Consider the following 21,172-nt stretch of genomic DNA (forward strand, 5'->3'; position numbering starts at 1 on the left):
GATCCCCATGTATTTCAGCAGCGTCTGCTCTGGTGCCCACTGGTAGCTGGAGGACACACACACACACACACACACACACACACACACAGCCCACGGGGTCTGGCAGATGCAATTAGCCTCTGGGTCCCTCAGAATTAGATGCAGGTGGCTAATTGTCCATGCCAGGAGGCAACTGTGGACACAATTAGTCATGTCTCTTCTCCCACTCGGGGCTAATAGTGGGTGGGGAATCTGAGGTGGGGGAGGGGCTCGGCAGCTTTGGGTGGGAGTGCTCACCCTCTGGGTCTGGGGAGGGCGTCGGGGCAGGTGAGGGGGAGGGTGGCAGCTCTTCTGAGGATGTGCGGGCTCCTCGCCTCCCCTTCCCCGCCCCGCTGGGCACATTAGAGTCCCTGCGTCCCAGTCTACTAATGATGCCAACCCCCTGCTTTTGTGTGGCTTGTTAGGGCTTTCAAAGCCCTTTTGCATACGTTATTACATCCACCAGCCCCACGACTGGGAGGGGCTGTGGTTACTACATCCCACTTTACAGGTGAGGAAGTGGAGGTTCACCTGGCCATGGGCAGAGCCTCTGCTGGAACCCAGGCCTGGGGCACCCTGCCCGGGGGCTGCCTTTGTCTGTCTTCTCCTCTTTATCTATGAGCTGCTCAGGGGCAGCTCCCAGGGCCAGAGAGAGCTGCTGACAGCCAAGCAGGCTGGGGACATTCCAGATATAAAGTTTACCTCTGCAAATTTTCAACAATGCTTGTTTATTTTTTATTTTTTAAGATTTATTTATTCATGAGACACACACACACACACACACACACAGAGAGAGAGAGAGAGAGAGAGAGAGAGGCAGAGACACAGGCAGAGGGAGAAGCAGGCTCCGTGCAGGGAGCCCGACGTGGGACTCGAGCCCAGGTCTCCAGGGTGACACTCTGGGCCGAAGGCAGGTGCTAAACCGCTGAGCCACCCGGGCGTCCCAACAATGCTTGTTTAAGCCCTGAAAGTCTCCTGTGTCCAAAACCTGTTCACAGACCCATGGGGGTCCGGAGATGGAGTGGGTGCAGCCCCAGCTTCTAAGAGGTTTATGGTCCAGTAGAGAGAATAAGATGCGAACGTTATATCCATCCCCCCAGCCGGAATGCTTCCCTAATGCGCCCCCTTAACTGTGGGGTGACTTTGGTCAGTTTCTCCTTGTCTCTCTGGGCCTCGGTTGAGCCTCAGTGAGGTCTCGGGCTCTGACCAGTTCTTCCAACTGACTTCTATCAGTGCAATGGACTCACGAAGGATGTAATTCCTATGACTGGGGAGGAGGAATTGGAATAGGGAGGGTGCACCAAAAAGCCTAATTCATTTGGTCTTGACAGGTAGGATTTCAACCCGGGAGAGGGCAGAGCAGACCTGTATTCTAACCCAGGCTCTGCTCAAACTTGTTTTTGATTGCAAGTAATGGAAATCTAACTCTGAGGGCATCAAAGAGAAAACATTGGCTGGTGTATCGTGGCAGCTCTAAAACTGCAGTCTGAGTGAATCAAGACTCGGTATGCATCCCTTGTGCAGGCTCCTCCTCTCGAGTTTCTAGGTTGACCCAGAAGCTTTCTTGTAACCGGTGGGAGTGGGAGAAATGACGCTGCCTGGTTCCTGAGACAAACTTTGTAGCTTCCACCTTCTCTTGGAACCACTCACCCCAAGGAAAGCCAGACATGGTATGAGGTTTGACTCTGATGAGACCTCCAGGCTCTGAGGAAGTCCAAACCAGCCATGTGGAGAGGCTGCATGGAGAGAGATGCCCGGCCAGCCCCCAGGGAGTCCACCTATGCTAACCCAGCCAAGAGACATGTTGGTGAAGATGCCATTTTACACTTTAAGTTTGCTTAACATCTGAATACAACACGGAAGACCTTGCGTCGGAACCACCTAGCTGAGCCCATCAATCCACAGAACCATGATAATAATAATGACTTACTGTCTTAAGCCACTAAGCTTTGGGATGGTTTGTTACAACAGCAATAGATGACAAGAATACATATGTAATGCAAAAGTCTAGGGAGGTCTCGTTTCAGGTGTGGCTAGATCCAGAGGCTCAAATAATATTGCCGGATCTTATTTTTCTTTTTCATGTCTTGTTCTCTTCCATGCTAGTTTCTTCCTAAACCACCTCTCTCTGCTGATATTGCCCCAAACTTCCAGACTTGTATCACCCCTGTTCCAGGAACACACCCATCCTGTCTCAGTAGGTACATGACATTCCTGGAAATGCATTCCATTAGCCTAGTACATGATCTTCTTTCACATTAAGGGTGCAGAAGGAGCATTCTCTACCTCTAGGAGCAGGATTAGGCATCAGCCCAAGCCAAACCATGGCTCGTGCATGGCGGAATGACACTATCTAAAAGGATCTTTAAGGGGAATATTGTCATGCTGCGGGTGGGAAATGGCCCCTGGACAGGCACAAGACAGATGTTCATTCCTGCTACCTTGTATGAGATACAGAAATTCCCTAAATCTTTGTTTCCTTCTATTTTAGAAAAGTTCAGGAAATAATTCCTGTTCTGCCCAACCCATGGTGAGGCTCAAGGTTGATAGCCAGGTGGTGGGAAGCCTGGGAAAGCTGTCCATGGGATCTATCTAGAAGAAATGACCTAGGCAAAGTAGGGCTGCCTCAATTGCTGCATAAAGCAGGGTGAGATGTGGATCCCCCAATCCCAAATCCTGTTTCCAGATCATTAGGCAGAAAGTAGTGTTCCCAGACACCTTGGCTCTCAGGAGTCCTTTACCCTGCGTTTCCTGGGTTATGCATTTCTGTGCACTAGCAGAGTCTGGGTCATCTAAAGATTTCCTGAAATTGAGTCCCCAGCTTGAAGTAGGGGTGAGGAGAGTTCCACTTGCTGGAAGAAGGGGTTAAGGCTTTCCCCAAACCTGCAGAAAGATCAGAGACACTGCACAGGAGGCCCCAATCTAGAATGATCCATCTTACTTGAGAGCCTACATACTATTTTCTCTCTAGCCATAATATCAAGAGGCACTGAACATATCTAAATAAAAGGGACTTTTACATTAGTCAAGGTCACAGGGTACAAAACACAAGGCAACATAAAAAATAATTTTAAAAAAAGACTCAGTGCTAGAAGTAAGAAAATGGACATTCTTTCTACTACAAAGGCAATTCAGTCCTTAAAACCTGGTGTGCACTAAAATGGTATCATTCATTCACCAGTGTGTTGATGCATTCATGCATCCATGCATCCCCCTAGCCATCCCCCATTGCTCTTCTCTCATGTCAACTATGCACCTGATCGTACCCATACTAGCCTCAGTCGGAGAAAAGCTCCAATGCCTGGTAGAGGCTGAGAGAGAAATTCTTAGAGCAGAGAAATAGTTAAAATAAATCAAAATAAAATCGGAGTTGGCTGTGGTGCTTATTCTTAATGACACACAGGAAACTATAAACCAGCCATGCTACATAATTGACCACTGAGGATTTTTCGCTCTCAGTTTGAGATGTACCGAATCCAATATCATATCAGTGATTTGATTTGTTAATAATCAAATTGCAAATACCTTTTCATTTGGCTTCAAAAAGCAAACAGCCATTCGGAATAATTTTTATGGGTCTTGGAAAGCAATATAAACTTAAAATATTGTGTTTGCAAGTCCTATTGGCATGACCATATTATAATTTATATTGGCCTATTTTGATGTACAGTGGCATAATGAAACTTTAAAAAATATATTCTGCAAAGCTGCATCTAAGCCCAAGCCAGCAGCACAGATTAATGTAAGAACATCATGGGGATTCTTTGCATATTTTCTTAAGGAGATTTCTGGAGAATGATGGTTCTACTCACCAGAACTTTAACTGAAGCAGGGATTGCAAAGTCTTTCAGAGTTTTGCCCCTTGTCACCTTTCCAGACCCTCTGTCTGACACTCCTCCTCCTGCCCCCTGCATCCCCACCCCCTGCCCTACTGTTCGCAGTTTTCTGAACATATTGTGTATTCAGTTTCCTGTTCCCTCTGTCTGGAATGTCCTTCCTCCCTTCTCTCTTAGATATTCTTCAGCTCCTGGCTAAAATGTCATCCCTGCTGGGAACTTTCTCTCACACTCCCAGCAGTTATTACTTCCATTCTCCTACAGCAATTTAAAGGGGACTCTATTATAGCACTTGTCACAGTGTGTTATTGTTATATGTTTACACACAGGAGTGTCTCGACCAAGATATGTTCAATTTGAAAGCCCCAGTGCCTACCACTGTGGTGCATAATACATGCTCAATAAGTGTCTGTGGAATGGCGCTGTGGATGGATAGATGGGGGGATGGATGGACCGACAGATGGTTGGGTGGGTGGGTAATAGATGGGGGGATGGATGAACGAGTGGCTAGTAGATGGATGAATGGATGGATGGGTGGGTGGGTAGGTGGATAAACGGGTGGATGAGCGAATGGGTGGATGGGCTGGTGGATGGATTGAAAGAACAAGTCCTTCTAGAGGATAATATTTTCTTTGGCACCAAAAGCATTCCAGCACAGGTTGTAGAGAGCCTTCAGGGCCTAGATGGGTTGTCAGACAAACCAATCTGTTAGATTTCTTCCAATCAGAGAGCCTCTGATTCCATTTTATTCCTGTAGGGTTTTGCCTCAGCGCAGCAATGCTGTAGAGACTTATTTTACTTTCAGAACCTTAGAAATCCTCTTTCTCTTGAAATAGATAGATGTGTGAGATTTCTGATTATAGCTGAATAAGAAGGAAGGGAAGGAAGAATATTTATTGAATGCCTACTATATGTCAGGGAGGGTTGGGCATTTTCCAATCATTTTATTATTTAGTCTTCATGATAATCCCACGAGGACCTATTATCCTCATTTCCTAAACAAGGAACTGAGTCTCAAAATCTCTTGTATTTTAGCCACTTATTATTGAAATCTCTTGCCATATCTAGTACTTTTTAGTAAGAAGGCAGATAATGTTGCCCACACGTAATGGAAATTTTAATTTTCCTTTCTAATAGTTATTATTTTTTTCTCACCTAGTTGCTGAGACATGGCTAGGACATCCAGCAAAATGTTGAATAATAAAGAGAGCAGATAAATACTCTTTTCTTGTTCCTGATTTTAATGGGAATGCTTCTACGATTCATGATTGGAAATCATGTTTGTGGTGATTTATGGTAACTACCGTATTCAAGTACTGGTTAGGGCATTGGCTAACTGGCACAACAAAGTGATTCTAGACTACTGTGGCTTAAGTAAGGTAGAAATTAATTTCTCTCCTGCGTAAGAGTTCACAGCAATAGTCCAAGGTAAGCAGCCCAGGGCTGGTTCCACCAGTCCCCCTAAAGGAGCTTCCACACTAGCTCCAGGAATTTCTATTTTCCAGCCAGCTGGAAGGGGGAAAGAGAACTCAGAAGAGAACAGTTCCCTCTTTAGAGCAATAACCTAGCATTTGCAGGTATCATTTCTTTTTTTCTTTTTTAATTTTTTTTTTTGCAGGTATCATTTCTACTTGAGTCCCATTGGCTTGAACTTAATCACCTGTTCACCCCCAACTGCAAGGAATGCTGGGAAATGTAGTCTCTGGCTCAGTGGCCGTGTTACCAGCTAAAACTGGGGGTTGGGTACAAGGGGGGAAACAGAATGGATGATGGTGACTAGAACAATCTCTGCCACAATACTCTTTATCTACTTACATAAATCTCCATCCATTTCTAGTGAACAAGCAGTTTGTTTTATTTTTAAGACTAGGATTAGATGCTTGGTTTCATCTGATTAGTTTTCAGTAACTTTTGAGGTGGCCATATGATTTTCTCCTTTAATGCGTGAGGTGGACTTCCTCGTATTGAACCATATTTCCATTTCTGGCATTCAACTGTACTGGATCGAATTGCATTATTCTCTTAACAGGCCACCGATCATGTTTTATTTAGGATTTGCTTCTATATTTATAAATGATACTGACCTATAGTGTTTATGTGTGCACTATTCTTGGCCTTAGGATTGAGGCCACACCAACCTGAAAGGTCAAACTAGGAAACTTTCCATCCTTCCCCACTCTCAGTAACTGAGTATTGCAGAGGATGTATCCTGAAACACTCTATTTCTTAAAGGTTTGGGATAATTTGTTCTTAACCCATCCAGCATGGTGGTTTGTTTGTTGGTTGGTTGGTTTGTTTCTTTGTTTGCTTGCTTGATTGATTTTAAGAGATAAATCCGGGGGATTCCCCAGGTGGCTCAGCCATTGAGGGCCCGCCTTCCACCCAGGGCATGATCCTGGAGTCCCCGAATCCAGTCCCACATCTGGCTCCCTGCATGGAGCCTGTTTCTCCCTTTGCCTGTGTCTCTGCCTCTCTCTGTCTCTATGTCTATCATGAATAAATAAATAGAATCTTTAAAAACAAACATACTTGCTGAAAATATGTCTATTTCATCCGCCTCTCAAAGTGCAAGTGTTTGTTTTTACTATTTTCTAGTTTTCTATTTAATTAATTTCTGCCTTTGTGTTTGTTAATTTCTTCCTTCTACCATTTTTAGTTTTATTTAGGCTTATTTTCTTGTTGTTTCTCCCACCTCTTCAGTTTCCTGAGTTAAATGTTTAGCTCATTTATTTTCAATCTTTCTGATGGAAAGATTTTCAGATGGAAGATTCAAGGCTATAGGTTTTCCTCTGAGTATTAATTTGGCTGCAATCCATGGGTTTTTATATGTGGTGCTTTCATTATTGCTCATTTCTGAACAGTTTTTAATTTTGGTTTGCTTTTCTCTTTTACTTGGGAGTTATCAAGAATGGCATTTTAACATTTTGAAGCAAATCGATTAGATTTAGTTATCTTCACGGTTGCTGTTAATTTCTAACAGTATTGAATTGTCAGAAATGTGTTTGTTTTCACCGTTTTTCCAAAAAGATTTTCTAGGGCACCTGGGTGGCTCAGCAGTTGAGCATCTGCCTTTGGCTCAGGTTGTGATCCTGGGTCCTGGGATTGAGTCCCGTTATCAGGCTCCAGGCCTGCTTCTCCCTCTGCCTGTGTCTCTGCCTCTCTCTGTGTGTCTCTTACGAATAAATAAATAAAATATTAAAAAAAATAAAATAGAAAAGACTTCTTTTATAGCCTACTATATGAGTGTTCCTTGAAAAGAATATGGACCCTCTGCCTGCTAGTTCAAAATTCTATGTTTCTATTATATCAAGCTTGTTAATTGTGTTATTTAAATCTTCTACATTTCTTTCTTTCATTTGATCCCATCAATTTTGAGAAAAGCATGTTAAAGACTTACAGTATGATTTTATAGGAGTAAATTTCCTGCTCTGCATCCATCTTTTAAATGAAGATTTTAAAATAATGCTGTCAGGTGCAAAAATGTCATAACTATTACATTTCCTTATAAATTGTACTTTTTATTAATATGAAAAATTACTTTTTGCTTGTATTCAATGCAGTCTTATATTAACATTACCACAATGGCCTTCATTTTTTATTTACTGCTTGTCTTATGTCTTTATTTTCAGTCTTTGTGTGTCATTTTTTAGTTGTGCCTCCTATATGTGATAGGTATTTGCATCAAAACAACTCACTCTGAGCTTCTGATTTTTAATGTAAGAATTTAATGCATTTACATTTCTTTTTCCACAGACATGATTTTGTTTTTGAGTTACCCTGCTCCCCCTCCCTTTCCAGACTTTTATTGAAAAGATTGAATTTTCTTTGTTCCATTGCTTTTCCTTTTTCTTAGCATTTGGAACCTATATGTCTCATTCGTATCTATTAACTTTGACCCTTTAATTAATCAGCATGTATATTTAAGCATATAGTCCTGGCATAAACCAGAAAGAACATTCTCCTTCCGCATGAGAAAAAACTGCTGTTGATTTGATATGTATCCCTGCAGAGCCTTTTCTGAGCATTTATACACATGTGGATATTCTCCTAGAAGGTAGACAGAAGTCTAAGAATGACCACTAATGATCCTTGCCCTGTATCCTCCCTCTGGAGTGTGGATGAAACCCACCAATATGGTGAGCTATCCTTCCCATGATTATGTCACCTTACATGACAGAAGGAGGGTATCAGGGTGGGTCTAACCTAATCACGCAAGCTCTTTTAAAACACCTCCCCCTTTCTTCTTTCTTTTTCCTAGGTCATATTACATAAGACACTATATACATATACCATTACATGAGACACCTAGACCCCAGGTTACTATTAAAATGGTCACAGCTTGAGGAGGGAGGCCACAGAAGGCACACTCAGGTGCCTGTAGGTACAAGATGACATCCTCCAGCTTCAAAGCAGGTGAGCCTTGACTAACCAGGAATGGAGGGGAAGCAGGGAATGAAGGTTCTGGTCAATTCAGTGACCTGCCTTATGGTATAACCGTCTGGTAGGGCTGCCCTAACAAAGTACTGCACACCTGCGAGTTAAACCACAGAAATGCCAGCCTCCTCGTTCTGGAAGCCAGAAGTCTGAGATCAAGGTATCAGCAAGTGCCCTGGACTTGCTGACAGTGTGCTTCCTGGGGTGGGCATTCAGTGCTCTGCAAAACTATTGGAGATGTGGTCACCTGGGAGTCACACTGCTGACCCATCTGAACCTCTGTACTAGATCCCCAGGGATTGGCTTTTGAGCTATTTTATGGCCCGTTCTGTTGATGAAACACACCCAATGTTAAGTCCTTAATAAGGATGCTTCTAGAAAAAAGCTCTGTGCAAGGACTCATTGTCCTCAGATCTGAGCTCCTCCTTTCCCTGTCAACTTCAGCCTTTCAAGTAGCTGGATAAAAGGGCTTCTCCTGGAAGAACAGAACTCTGTGTGGAAAAAACAAGTCACTCTTTGAACAATTTGTCTGAGGATTTGTCTGGGGCATCTAATTTTCACTGTTAGGGTTAACAGCGAAGTTCCATCTTGACATGAACACGCAGAGGTGTGGGTGAGGGACTGGGGGTGGTCACAGCCAACCCACCTGGAAAAGTCAGAAATCCAAATTTTACAATCTCACAGGCACGTGTTCCACTTTGGAGAGCTTTATACATGAATAACCTGATATACAGCAAGGAACTCATAAGGAAAACGAGGTAAATTAACATAAAAGAGCAATTCATAATAGGCCTCCGTTTCACAATAATGTCTACGCACAAAGGCCCCAGGTTAGAGCATTCATTTTGCATTTGTTACTCAATAAGAATAACATAGATGAGGCTTGAATAATTGAAAATTCCCAATTACAGTTCCGACGAGTGGGGTTTTCCAGCCTGTTGTGAGTGACGTGCGAGACAGTTTCGCTAAACCCAGTCGTAAAGGGAGAGGGAGATGCTACTCGTCCTACCTTTCTTCCTCCGAACAAAAGCCGTGATGGCTTTGTCAGGTCCCATTTGGAAACACAATATCAATCTTGCCTGATCCATGTTATTGATGGGTTGTGGGTATTCTACTGTAATTATGTCAAAAATGAAATATTTCAAAATGTGATTGGCAGGCTGATTACAATAATGCATGTGATTAAAGCCAGGGCTTGCTTGTGTAACTAAAGCGAGAATGTCAGTGGCAATTAACTATATTTTCTTTAAAGTTTGCCAAGATTTCTCTTGTTTTTCATTGTGTTGTCGGGGAAATAACCCACGGAGGCACCTGGCGGTAGATGTGCTCAGTGTTCTTCCTCACTAGAGCCAATGGGATTGGAGGCAGGGACAAAAGGACTCCTTAGCTCCTGTCTCTGTCAGGAAACCTGGACAGCCTCAGGAAGGTACTAGAACCAGGGACAAAGACCATTCAAATTCTCTCTCCATCTCTCTCTCTCTGGATCTTCCTTTCTGTCTCAGGCTCTCTCTTTCCTTATCTGTTTTCCTCATCTCTGCAACTCAAAATCCTTGGAAAAGGTACTTCCTGGGTGGGTCAGAGGCCCCATTGGCTGTCATTTTGTATGTTGCAGCCTCTTCCTCCCACTTCTGACCCATCGCGTTGACCACAGATGCGTGGACTGGATGAGTAGGGCCATTGCCAGATGGAAGGAGCAGGTGGTCACAGTGGTCTACGTGAGCTGTGCAAACACTCCTAGGCCCCTTGGAGCTTGATGGCCCCAGGAATGGGCTGAGTTGGAGTTCAGTGCTGCTCTCATTTCAGTTCAATAAACACCTGCACAGAACCTACCAGATGCCAGGCTCTGATCTGGCCCCGATTGGGTTTAGAGTCCGTGCACCACAAATCTTCCCCACCCCCTGGAGTTCACAGGGAATTGTGAAGTCATTTGGAGGCCTCACTGACCTTCTCCATGACTGCAGCTGCTCCTCTGCTGGCAAGAACCCCTGTAGAGAAAGAGGATTCTTGTCTTAGACACACCTTGCTGTTTGAGGTTTTATCTTGAGTTAGAAGAGCTTGAGTGAAGTGTAAGAATCCTCCGGGTGAAACCTAACAGTGGACCTTATTGAGGGAGAACCTGCTCACAGCCCCAGGGGTTCCCCAAGTCTTCCATGTCACTTCCTCCCAGAGCCTTCTCTGATTCCCTGGGCTGGAGTAGGTGCCTCGTGCTGCTGTTTTGAACTTAGCACATGGCTTTGGGATGAGTTTTTCTTTTTGGAAGACTCTTGAGTGTAGGGAAGGGTCATGTCTTTTTTTTTTTTTTTTACAATTTTATTTATTTATTGAGAGAGCGAGCGAGCGAGCGAGCGAGAGAACATGAGCAGATGGGGTGGGGAAGGGCAGAGGGAGAAGCAGGAAGTCCAACGTGGGGCTCGAGCCCAGGACCCTGGGATCATGACCTGACCCGAAGGCAGATGTTTAACCCACTGAGCCGCCCAGGCGCCCCTGGGAAGGGTGGTGTCTTAGTCATTTCTATGTATGATGCCTGAGACACAGAAGAAGCTCGAGAAACACAAGTTTGATAAACAAATGACCCCTTGTATGAGTTTCCTCTGGCTGCCATAACCAAGTACCACATGCTGGGTGGTGTACAACAACGGAAACTTATTCTCACACTTCTAGAGGCTGGGAATCTGAGGTCACGGTGTTGGCAGGGTCATGTTCCTTGGAAGGCTCAAGGGAAGGATGTGTTCCAGGCCTCTCTGCCAGGTTCTAGGAGTTCCTTGGCTTGGACAGCTTTGTGTGGCATTCTCTGTGTGTGTCTGTATGTCCATATTTCTGCTTTCTTTATTATTGTTATTTTTTAATTTTTAATTTTATTTATTTTTTTTCAAGCAAATAGGCTCCACACCCAGGGTGGAGCCCAGTGTGGGGCTTGAACTCATGATCCTGAGATCAAGACTTGAGCTTAGATCAGGAGTCAGATGGCTTAACCACCTGAGCCACCCAGGTACCCTCATATTTCTGTTTTCTTTCTTATTTATTTATTTATTGAAAGATTTTATTTATTAGTGAGAGACAGGCAGAGACACAGGCAGAGGGAGAAGCAGGCTCCATGCAGGGAGCCTGATGTGGGACTTGATCCCGGATCTCCAGGATCACACCCTGGGCTGAAGGCGGCACTAAACCGCTGAGACACCCGAGCTGCCCATATTTCTGTTTTCTATAAGGACACCAGTCACATTGGATTAGGACCCATGACCTGATCTTAACATAATAAAATAGTTCTACAATGACCCTATTTCAAAAAATGGCCACCTTTCTCGGTCCTGGGAGTTAGGACTTTGTTTATTTTTTTAAGATTTTACTTATTTATTTGAGAGAGAGAGAAAGAGAGAGAGAACAGGCAGGGGAAGCAGCAGAGGGAGAGAGAGAAGCAGGCTCTCCTCTGAGCAGGGAACCCAACACAGAACTCCATACCAGGACCCTGGGATCATGATCTGATCCAAAGACAGACACTTAACCAACTGAGCCACCCAGGTGCCCCTAGGAGACTTTAACATAAATTTTGGGAAGACATATTCCACCTATAACAACCCTTGAAGAGGCTGCTCTCAAGGCCCCTTCTCCCAGATGTAACAGACAGTTTGCAAGTTTGCCTCCTCATTGTGTCCCCATGATACTCCCCGAGACAGATAAAGAGCTATCACGTTACAGAAAACCTGAGGTTCAGAACCAGAACCTAAGCGCAGGTCTGTTGATCATGGAGCGGGGCCAGGGCCTCTCCGGGTGTGGCCTGGTGAGGAGGACCCCCTGGAGGGTCCTCCAGGACTAGACTATGTTTCTCCCTCCTGCCGAGTGCCCCCTCACCCATCCTCCTCCTCCTGCACCAAGGCCTCTCTCACATTTCCAGTGTAGAAAGCCAGGGTGAAGCTGAGCTTTGCCTTTGGCTATTCTAGGCTGACTTTGAGCCTTGGGAGGAGATGAATGGCTTGAAATTCCCCCAAAGGCCTACCTTGAAGGGAGGTTTTTGCTGGCTTTGCAATGAGGTCTTGGATTTGACCCAGGAACATAAGAAATTGCTACAGAGATGATCTTGCCATGAGAATGAAATGCCGGCTGACATGGTGTTCTTGCTCAGCTCCTGGAATTGCATTAGATTCTTATCAACAAAACCCACCTACTAATAACACTCTCCCTATTTACATCATGTTCTTTGTCAAATGGGCCACTGTCCCTACACCTTCAGAATTGTGGCCATTGAAGTAGAGGTCAGAGTGGGAATGAAAATGACATAGGAGGTGTGTCTGAGAAGTGTGAGAATGTATATGTGTGTGTGTGCGCACACAAGCATGCACTACTTCCTATTTGTTCACAGGATTTTTTTTTTCAAGATCTGATGCTTTGAGTGTGTCCTGTTTAGCTCTTGCTGTGTAACAAACCACCCCAGAATTTAGTGGCATAAGACAATAGCCGTTTAATTACATGCACAATTTTGTGGATTAGGAATTGGGGCAGAGAGGCATGCAGGACAGCTGGTCTCCACTCCACAGTGGCTTGGCCTCGGCCCAGATGACTCGAGCAACTGGAGATAGCTGAGCAGCTCGACTGGGGCTGCAGTGCTTGGCCTTGGTCCTGGCTGCTGGCTGGGCTCCTTTGATTTTCATGCTGTGTTTACTTGGGCTGGATTATCCAAGATGGCATCTGTCTTCACACGTCTGATGACTGGGCTGGGCGACAAGAGCAGCTGGGGTGGCCGGGCATCGTGCTCTCAATACACATCTCCCCACGTGGCTAGCTTGGGCTTCCTTACAGCATGGTGGTCCTAGGGGAGTTGGATCTCCCTCCAGAGTGAGTATTCTAAGAAGGCTGAGTAGAAATGCCAAGGGTTCTTACGACCTAGACTTAGAATTCACACACTGTCCCTTCTTTCACGTTCTATTAGCCAGGAAGTCACTGAGGACTGTCCTGATTCAGGAGGAGGAGAAACACACTCCATCTCTGTCAGAAGATTGACAGAGAATTTGCCGCCATCTTCAATCCTCCAAGCATGCCCTGCCTATAAGCCATTGACTGATGTTTCAGGTGTTTCTCCAAGTCCTTCTCCATGCAGTCTCAGAACGATCGCTCTTTGCCACAGATCTAACCACGTCAGCCCCCTAGCCCCTCGCCACACGCACACACACGTGTGCACACATTCACAAACACACAGCTTTTCAGATCCTCTGAAAGATTGCCATGCTCCCTGGCACACACACTCAGTAAATCCTTCACAGCCTTCCCCTTCCTTACTTTTCTCCTCCTCTCCCCTCACCCTCTATTCTCCATCCTAATTTTATTTCTTGTAATTCCAGAAATCTCTTTATCTTCCTTCTGGGCCTTTGCACGTGCTGTGTCTGTGGCATCCCTGCCTCCTCTGATTGTTTCCTTGGGCAGTAACTCATCTTTCAAACAAGGGTTTCCTGACATCTGCCCCACCCTATCCCACCCCACAAGGTGCACATTTATCTTATGGGCCTTGTCACTTTGCATATAATTATCTGCTCAGGTGTCTGTCTTCCCTGTTAGACAATGAGTTCCTTCCAGTCAGGAGCTGTATTTTGGAAGGTATTCTCTTTGCCTTGGAGAGACCATTGGAAGCAGAGCTTGCTCTGTGAATACGGAATACGTGCATGATAGAGTGCTTTGGGAAAGGACGGATGGTGTAGCCCAAGGAATGGCTTCATATTGGAATATGTGAATGAAAGCATATGAAGTATTAGCAGGAATATCACAGCTAAGAAATAGCTGGAAATTCCATTTCAGCTTCTGGAATCTTGGAGCCTTGCTCCCCAAGTGGGCTCTCCCTTCCATGAGCGCTATGGATTGGTGACAGATGTTCTGCAGTAGGATTTGGGAAGCCCCAAATTAAACAAAATTATTTATTTCCCTTTTGACTGTAAAAGCTAAATATGCTGATGTGCATTGGAAATCTCACGAAAAGTATAGAATGCCATGCTTCCCAAACCTGTTTCACCATGGAACTCTCATAGGGCCACTGGTCCGTGCTACATTCTCTGGGAAATGTTCAATTGCTCCAATTTCTCACTGCTCCTCTGCCCACTGCTCCTTTCAGGGGATACCCCTGCCTTTAGCCCCTGATGACCAGCGAATGAACCAAATGTCCCTGGTGCTCAGCCATTGGGAAAGGGAGGATCAGTGACCAAAAGGTGATGAGCATATTCCTATTTTCCATGGCAGGTGACTGAGCTGTATGATGCATGCATGACATGAATGACCATGACAATCCTGTGACATATTCAAAGCTCCCTTGACAAGGAAGTAGAGGGGTGGCTGGGTGGCTCAGTAGGTTGAATGTCTGCCTTTGGCTCAGGTCACTGATCCCAGGGTCCTGGGATTAAGCCCCACATGGGGTACCCTGCTCAGCAGGAGTCTGCTTCTCCCTCTCCCTTTGCCCCTCCTCCTGCTTGTGTTCTCTCTCTCTCTCTTTCAAATAAATAAATAAATAAATAAATAAATAAATAAATAAATAAAAAAAATCTTAAACAACAACAAGGAAGTGGAGGCTTAGAGACGTGAATGGTCTGCCCAGGGTAAAGCTGAGAGCTTGCTGGTCTCTGGGGTCCAAACGTGGGGTCCTTTCCAATCTACCACTGCTCTTGTAGACCTAAATCCCCCAGTTATTGAAGAGTCACATCCACCAAGGACAGGGACCCCCACATTCATGGATCACCTATATGTACCAGGCTTCAGGCTTAACTGACCCCTCACAAGGACACTGGGAGCTGGTACTACTGAACTTATTTTGTAGATGAAGTGACCCAGCGAACACACTGGGTTCTGAGAACTAGCTCCATGCGCATTCTGCATGGCTGCATGTTTTTGCTTGAGTGGGGTGCCTGAAGAAGCCCATTACTGTCCATCCAGAATAGTTTCAATATCTGCAGATGGGAGCACGGGAAGCGTGTCTCACTCACTAGCTGGAGGTCCAGCCTTGCCATGGGATTTGCTACCGCACGGGCTGCTTCCAGAGCAGTCTTCTGGGGAAAGGGATCAATGGCGGAATTGGTAGATCCAGCAAGGCTTTTGCAATAAAAGCTCTTTATGCCTCTTGTTCAAAGCGTTTAAGTGCCTTTTAGATCACAGATTGAACCATCGACATTATAAAGTGGAGCCTTTTAATACCAAAATACACTTCCAGAGTAAAATTCCATTATGGGAAAAAGCATTTCACGGCACCAGGCTAGATAATAATTCTCTCACGTGTAATAGGATGTATGAAATGTTTGATGATAAACAGAGTTTCTCAGCATTGTAATAAGACGACTCACACAGCAGTGTGTGTGTGTGTGTGTGTGTGTGTGTGTGTGTGGTGTTGTATACATATAACAAGACACGTCTCATTCCGGATACCTGTTTCTTTATCTGTAAAGAGTGGAATTGGACTCGATGGGTCCTGAGGTGCTTCCTGCTGTCAGATTACAAGAAAAAGCCACTTTCCACAATCAGGTTCCATTCCTCAAAATGAAGGCTTCTGTATCAATCAGGAAACTTAGTTGCAGTGACAACTTAAAGTGGCTTCAGACACAAAGTGAAGGATGAAGCAGCTCTTGTAACCACGAACCTCGGAAGTGTTGTGGGTTCGGGCAAGGGCGCATCCTGATGCTCCAAAAGGGTCCCCAGGACTTGATTCCCTCCATCACTTGACATCTCAGCTCCTCAGATGTGCCCCTGGTGCTGCCCCGCTCCAGGTTCAACATTCTCACGGCGTGGCAACACCAGCAGAAGGAGAACTTATTTCTCCCAATATTTTCAGTAAAAGCCCCAGGATTAGATCTCACTGGCTCAGATTGAACCACACCCCTGTCCCTGAACAAGTCATCGTTTTCAGGGTGCGAACTGCCCTGATGGGCCAGATCTGGGTCACAGGCCCACCCGAAGGCAGAAGCAGGAATGGGGCCAGTCCCTCCCAACTGTAAAGTAAAAGTTACTGGGGGTATCTCCCCCCGCCCCCCCCGCCCCCCGCCATGGAATAGAGAGAGGCCAGTCTCAGTGGAAGGGTGAAAGGATGACAGGCAAAGCCAACACCAGGCATCCGTTGGGGCTTTGACCTAGCTCTGGTTGGACCTGAGGCTTGCACAAGTTCTAGAAGCTATTGAACAAGTGCTTAGTGCTAGAGGCAATTTTGAGATGATTAAATTCAACCTTTTTGCTTTGAGTTGAGGAGATTAGGGAAGACATGTCTCGCTCAAGGTTACTTGAGTTTTTGGTAGCAGGCCTCTCACTAAGACTCGGGTCTCTAACCCTCAGCTTTTTTTTTCTCCTCTCTGAACTATGCAGGGAGGGAGGCCTCCTGGGAAGGGTCGGTCCAAGGGAGCCTCTTGGCAGAGTCCGGCCGAGTACTTCACTACTTCGGTTTGCTTCAGCCAACAACAACCCTTTGGCACAGCCAATACAGGATACCTCAAACTGGCTGGCGCCTTCTAAGTTTCCTTGTGCAGAATCAGGACTCCTGGGTGTGGTTTCTGATTACCTGCTGATTTGTTAAGTACTCTTGGTCAAGTCACTTAACCTCTCTGGTTATCAGTTTCTTAATTTGCAAATTTACCCTCCTTCTTATTATAAATTCACTCAGGAAGTGTTTACATTTTAGCCAAGGTATTTAAAGAATATGGTGACTCTCCAGGAACCTGGATGGCTCAGCCAGTTAAGGGTCTGCCTTTGGCTCAGGTCATGATCTTGGGAGTCCTGCTATTGAGTCCTGCATTAGGCTCCCTGCTTGTCAGGGAGTCTGCTTCTTCTTCTCCCTGTGCCCCATCCCCTTGCTCATACTCTCTATCTCTCTCAAATAAATAAATTAAATCTTAAAACAAAACAAAACACGGTAACTCTCTAATGACCCGTATATTTCAGGCAGTGTGAGATGGCCATCTCGCTAGCTTTGGAGACGACATACCTAAGGTCAAAGACAAACCTGGACTTCTCCGTGTGTGACCTTGAAAAGCTGATTTAAACTTTTTGGCCACTGTTTCCTTCTCTGAAGAGTGGGAACCTTGCCGAGTGGATGTACTTGGGCCAGAGCAGCTCCAATTTGGGGAGAATGTATAGCAGGAGACATGCCCAGCAGCACCTGAGGTCCATGGGCAATTGTTAGAGTAGCCTTCTTTCTTGATTCCATTAAAGAGACTGATGGCAGCAACATTGGCCATGGCTGTTGTAGTGGGTTCAATAGTGTACCTCCCCCCCCCCCCCCAAAGAGCCAAACCACATACCTGTGACTGTGACCTTGTTTGGAAGTAGGGTCTTTGCAGATGTCATCAAGTTAAAGATTGTGAGATGAGATCATCCTGGATTTAGAGTGGCCCTCAGTCCAGTAACAGGTGTTCATAAAAGAGAGAGGAGAGGGAGATTTTACACACACACAGAGGAAAGGTGGCCATGAAGACAGAGGCAAACGTTGGGGTTATGCAGCCACAAGACAAGAGATGCCTGGAGCATCAGGAGCTGCCAGAGGCAGGGAAGGATTCTCCCTGGAGCCTCCGGAGGGAGCACCACCCTGCTGATACTTTGATTTTGAACTTCTGGCAGGGTGAGAATAAATGTATCTTAAGCCACCAAGTATGTGGTCATTCATGGGGCAGCCACCAGAACCCAAAAACAGTTGCCACCCTGTTTATGATAAAACAGGAACTTGGTAAGTTCTGTAGCGTTGACTCTGCCTTTCTGACTACAAAAAAAAAAAAAAAAATTCTCATCTCTGTCTTTCTCCCCCCACCCCCAACTCTGTCTCAGCATGCACTATCTTTATGTTCAGTCTGATTACTCATGGAAATTTTCCCTACTGAGCTGATTAATCAAAATACTGAGTCATTCATATTATGCTTAGAAATTCCTGGTCGTACTTAAAAATAGTCAGTAACAGATATGTACAAATAGACCCAGCTACAAACCAGAGTGATTATTGGTGATTTAATTCACTCCAGGATCATAGGGTGTGTGTGAAATTATATGGCAGGAAGGCATTTTTAATCATATGTCTTCACTAATAACAAATGTATTAATGCATTATACACACGCAGGCTTTGGTGAGTCATTTATTCATTCAATAGGTATTTATTGGACTGGGTGTCAGGCACCATGCGAGCTCTCTGCTCTTATGGAGCTTCAGTCTAGTGCAAGAAATGGATAGCTCCATGTACAATGTCATCGGGTGTTCAATTTGGTGATGACTGCTTTAGAAGAAGGATATGGGCTACCTGAGGTGAGGGTTGAACATGTAGTTGAGGTTGAGGGCTTCAGTTCTGGAGCTGGAGCCTTTGGGCTTGAATCCCAGCCCTGCCTGGACAAGCTACTGACATGGTGGGGCTTCTGTTTCTTAGTTCCCCAGTCCTTGAGCCTCACCTTTCTTCTTCAGTCATGGTCTTTCGTGGGTTTCAGTGGAGAGATAGCCTAATATGTTAATCAAGCTCCACCAACTTGGTAGGGCTCAAACTCCTGACTCAGTGTCCCCTGTGGTGTGCAATGTTGAACTCAATGCATGCCCTTTCAGCCTTCCAAATACTCCTCCCTCTTGGGCTTCTTGGAGTCTTGCTCGTGTGGGTGCAATTCATCATCAATCAGCCAAAGATTTCAGGAGGTCTTAGGGTCGCCCCTGTGGCTCTGTTCTGCAATCCCTCCCCATTTCTGATTGCTCCAGCAGCTCAAGTCCCATCCTCTGACTCCTCAGGCTAGTAAGATTGCGACTTTCCACTTTCCGTTTGAATTCTAGCTGCCTTGTGGTATGTAGGCTGGGGAGTGTCCCCAGTAGAAAAGTCAGATAAACATGGATCCACCTCTTCTTTCAAGGATCAGATCCCCTTCAGGTCTTGCCTACTTCTGGCTGCCCCATCCCAGGGGAGGTTAGTATGCTATGAGTTCCTCCCTCATCACCAACAGAACTTTCTGACTTCTTGCCTCAGTCTACACTCGCTCCTTATGTTACTTCCTTCATTCTCATAAATAACCCATCCTCAGTTCTAACAGACCAACTCTGTGCTGAAGATCTCCAAGTTTTTATCTGTGCCCTCTGAAATCAGTGTGGATTTGAACAGAGACACAGAGCAAAGGGCCTTTAAGACTCAGAAGTTGGAGCCAAAGAAGAAGTGCTAGCAAAAGGTACAGGGAAACCGTTTGCAGAAGAGGAAACAGAAACCAGGGCAGAGGTGTGTTCTAGAGGCCAAGAGGAGAAAGTGCTGCAAGAAGAGGAGAATGGCAGGTATGGGGGGCTGCTGTGTGGAGGCCTGGTGGCCTGAGCAAAGGTCACCATAATTAGTCACATGGGTTCATTGGCAACCATTGCGAGAATGCTTCCGGTGGCATGAAGGTGGTGGAGGGCATCCTGGAGGTGTCAGAGAGAAGGTCAAAGAGGAGATGAAGGAGCAAAGGCATAGATGTAGAGAGGGCCACAGCTAAGGAAAGTATAGTTCGTGGAGCGTCACAAGACAAGAGCAGCTGTTTACAATTTCTCAAAAGCACCACACCTCTTACTCACATGCCTTTGCAGATGCCCTTCCCCCTGCCAGGAATGCCCTTCCCAGCCCTGTGTGCTTGATTCATGTCCACGCCTTCTTTAGGACTTCATTCAAGGGTCTAGCTTTGCCTAATGGCCACTTCCCCTGCTTGGTTAGTTATCACTCCTCGTGCACTCATGGATTCATTCATTTACTCATTCATTCCTTTTTATTCTCCTTCTACTTCTCCTGCTTACCCCTGGTCACAGCTACCAGAGATCAGGAATCCAATGAACTAACACCCCATTTCCTTTCCTCTGAAAGAAATTGAAATATAGAATCAAACAAATGAAGAGCAGAGTGCCACCTTTAGGATTGGTAAAGCTTCGCTGGAGAATGTGGCTTCACCTGTGGACTTGTGAGCTTCCTTGCTACTTTGGTCCCCAATCTAAACCTTCAGATGAAGCCCCTGAGCCGAGTCACATACAACAGAGAGTCTCTGCCCCACATCTGTGAGCCTCAACAGAGAGATTCATGCTTCCAGACCTGAGTCAGGAAGGCTGGGCTGGCTGAGATCCGAGCCTTCTCTTCCCTTAGGGGCAGGAATGGGGAGATCAGAGAGGAAGGCTGTCTGCCCCATGCTCGTGTTCAGTTACTTCTCACCACCTACCCCTCTGACAAATCCCTTCCATAAGAAGGAATGTAGGAGGAGTCAGTGGGGAGAAGGTTGAGATTTCTTCCTATGACTGCTTTCCTTGGGATATGGGATGGAATTCTCTCATGGGAACTTGAGGAGGGAATGACAATCCCCTCTCCTAATGAGGTCATCATGGTCCTGTGACAGTCACTTTATGTCCATCTACCCCAGCAGAGAGCGGCCTCTTAGAGACAGCGATCTCGCCCTGTCTCTTCCCACCCTGAGAACCAACACTGCACCTAGGGCATAGTAGGTGCTCAGTAAACCTTTATTCAACAGTACGTGTATAACATCAAGCATGTAGATGCATCAAAGGAGGCAGCACAAGTGGATGCCTAACATCCTGAATCTTCCTAAAGCTACTCGACAAATTTTTATAACACCTGAGGCCTTATCGCTATGCTAACCTAAGACCAATGACAGGGGAAAGAATGATCAAGTTCACAAATTATCCTTTGGCTTCTATTTTAATTCCCAGAGATAAATGTTACCTCGGTGAAATCATGCTTTACGCTTCTATTGCAGGTGTTAGCTTATGAAAATATTGGCTGAGCTCAGCTCCCTGGTGTGAAATGCAAATCCTGGGAAATTCAAACATACCAGTGAATTGCAGCCTGAGTTTCACTTATTAATGGTCACTAATGGTCTACAATCAAGCCACACCTGCTAGCGGTGAAACAATTGGTTTGTTTGCATGGAGTATAATTTATCAACTTGCT

At 45.5% G+C, this 21,172-nt stretch overlaps 1 protein-coding gene across 4 annotated transcripts in view; it reads left to right on the forward strand.

Moving 5' to 3' along the window:
- The window catches only part of VRK1 (VRK serine/threonine kinase 1), a 106,925-nt gene that overhangs the window by 1,087 nt on the left and 84,666 nt on the right, over positions 1-21,172 (forward strand). The gene's annotated exons all lie outside the window — the stretch shown is intronic.

The sequence above is a fragment of the Canis lupus genome, chromosome 9 (assembly GCF_048164855.1).
Source record: "Canis lupus baileyi chromosome 9, mCanLup2.hap1, whole genome shotgun sequence".
In the NCBI taxonomy this organism is placed as follows: Eukaryota; Metazoa; Chordata; class Mammalia; order Carnivora; family Canidae; genus Canis; species Canis lupus.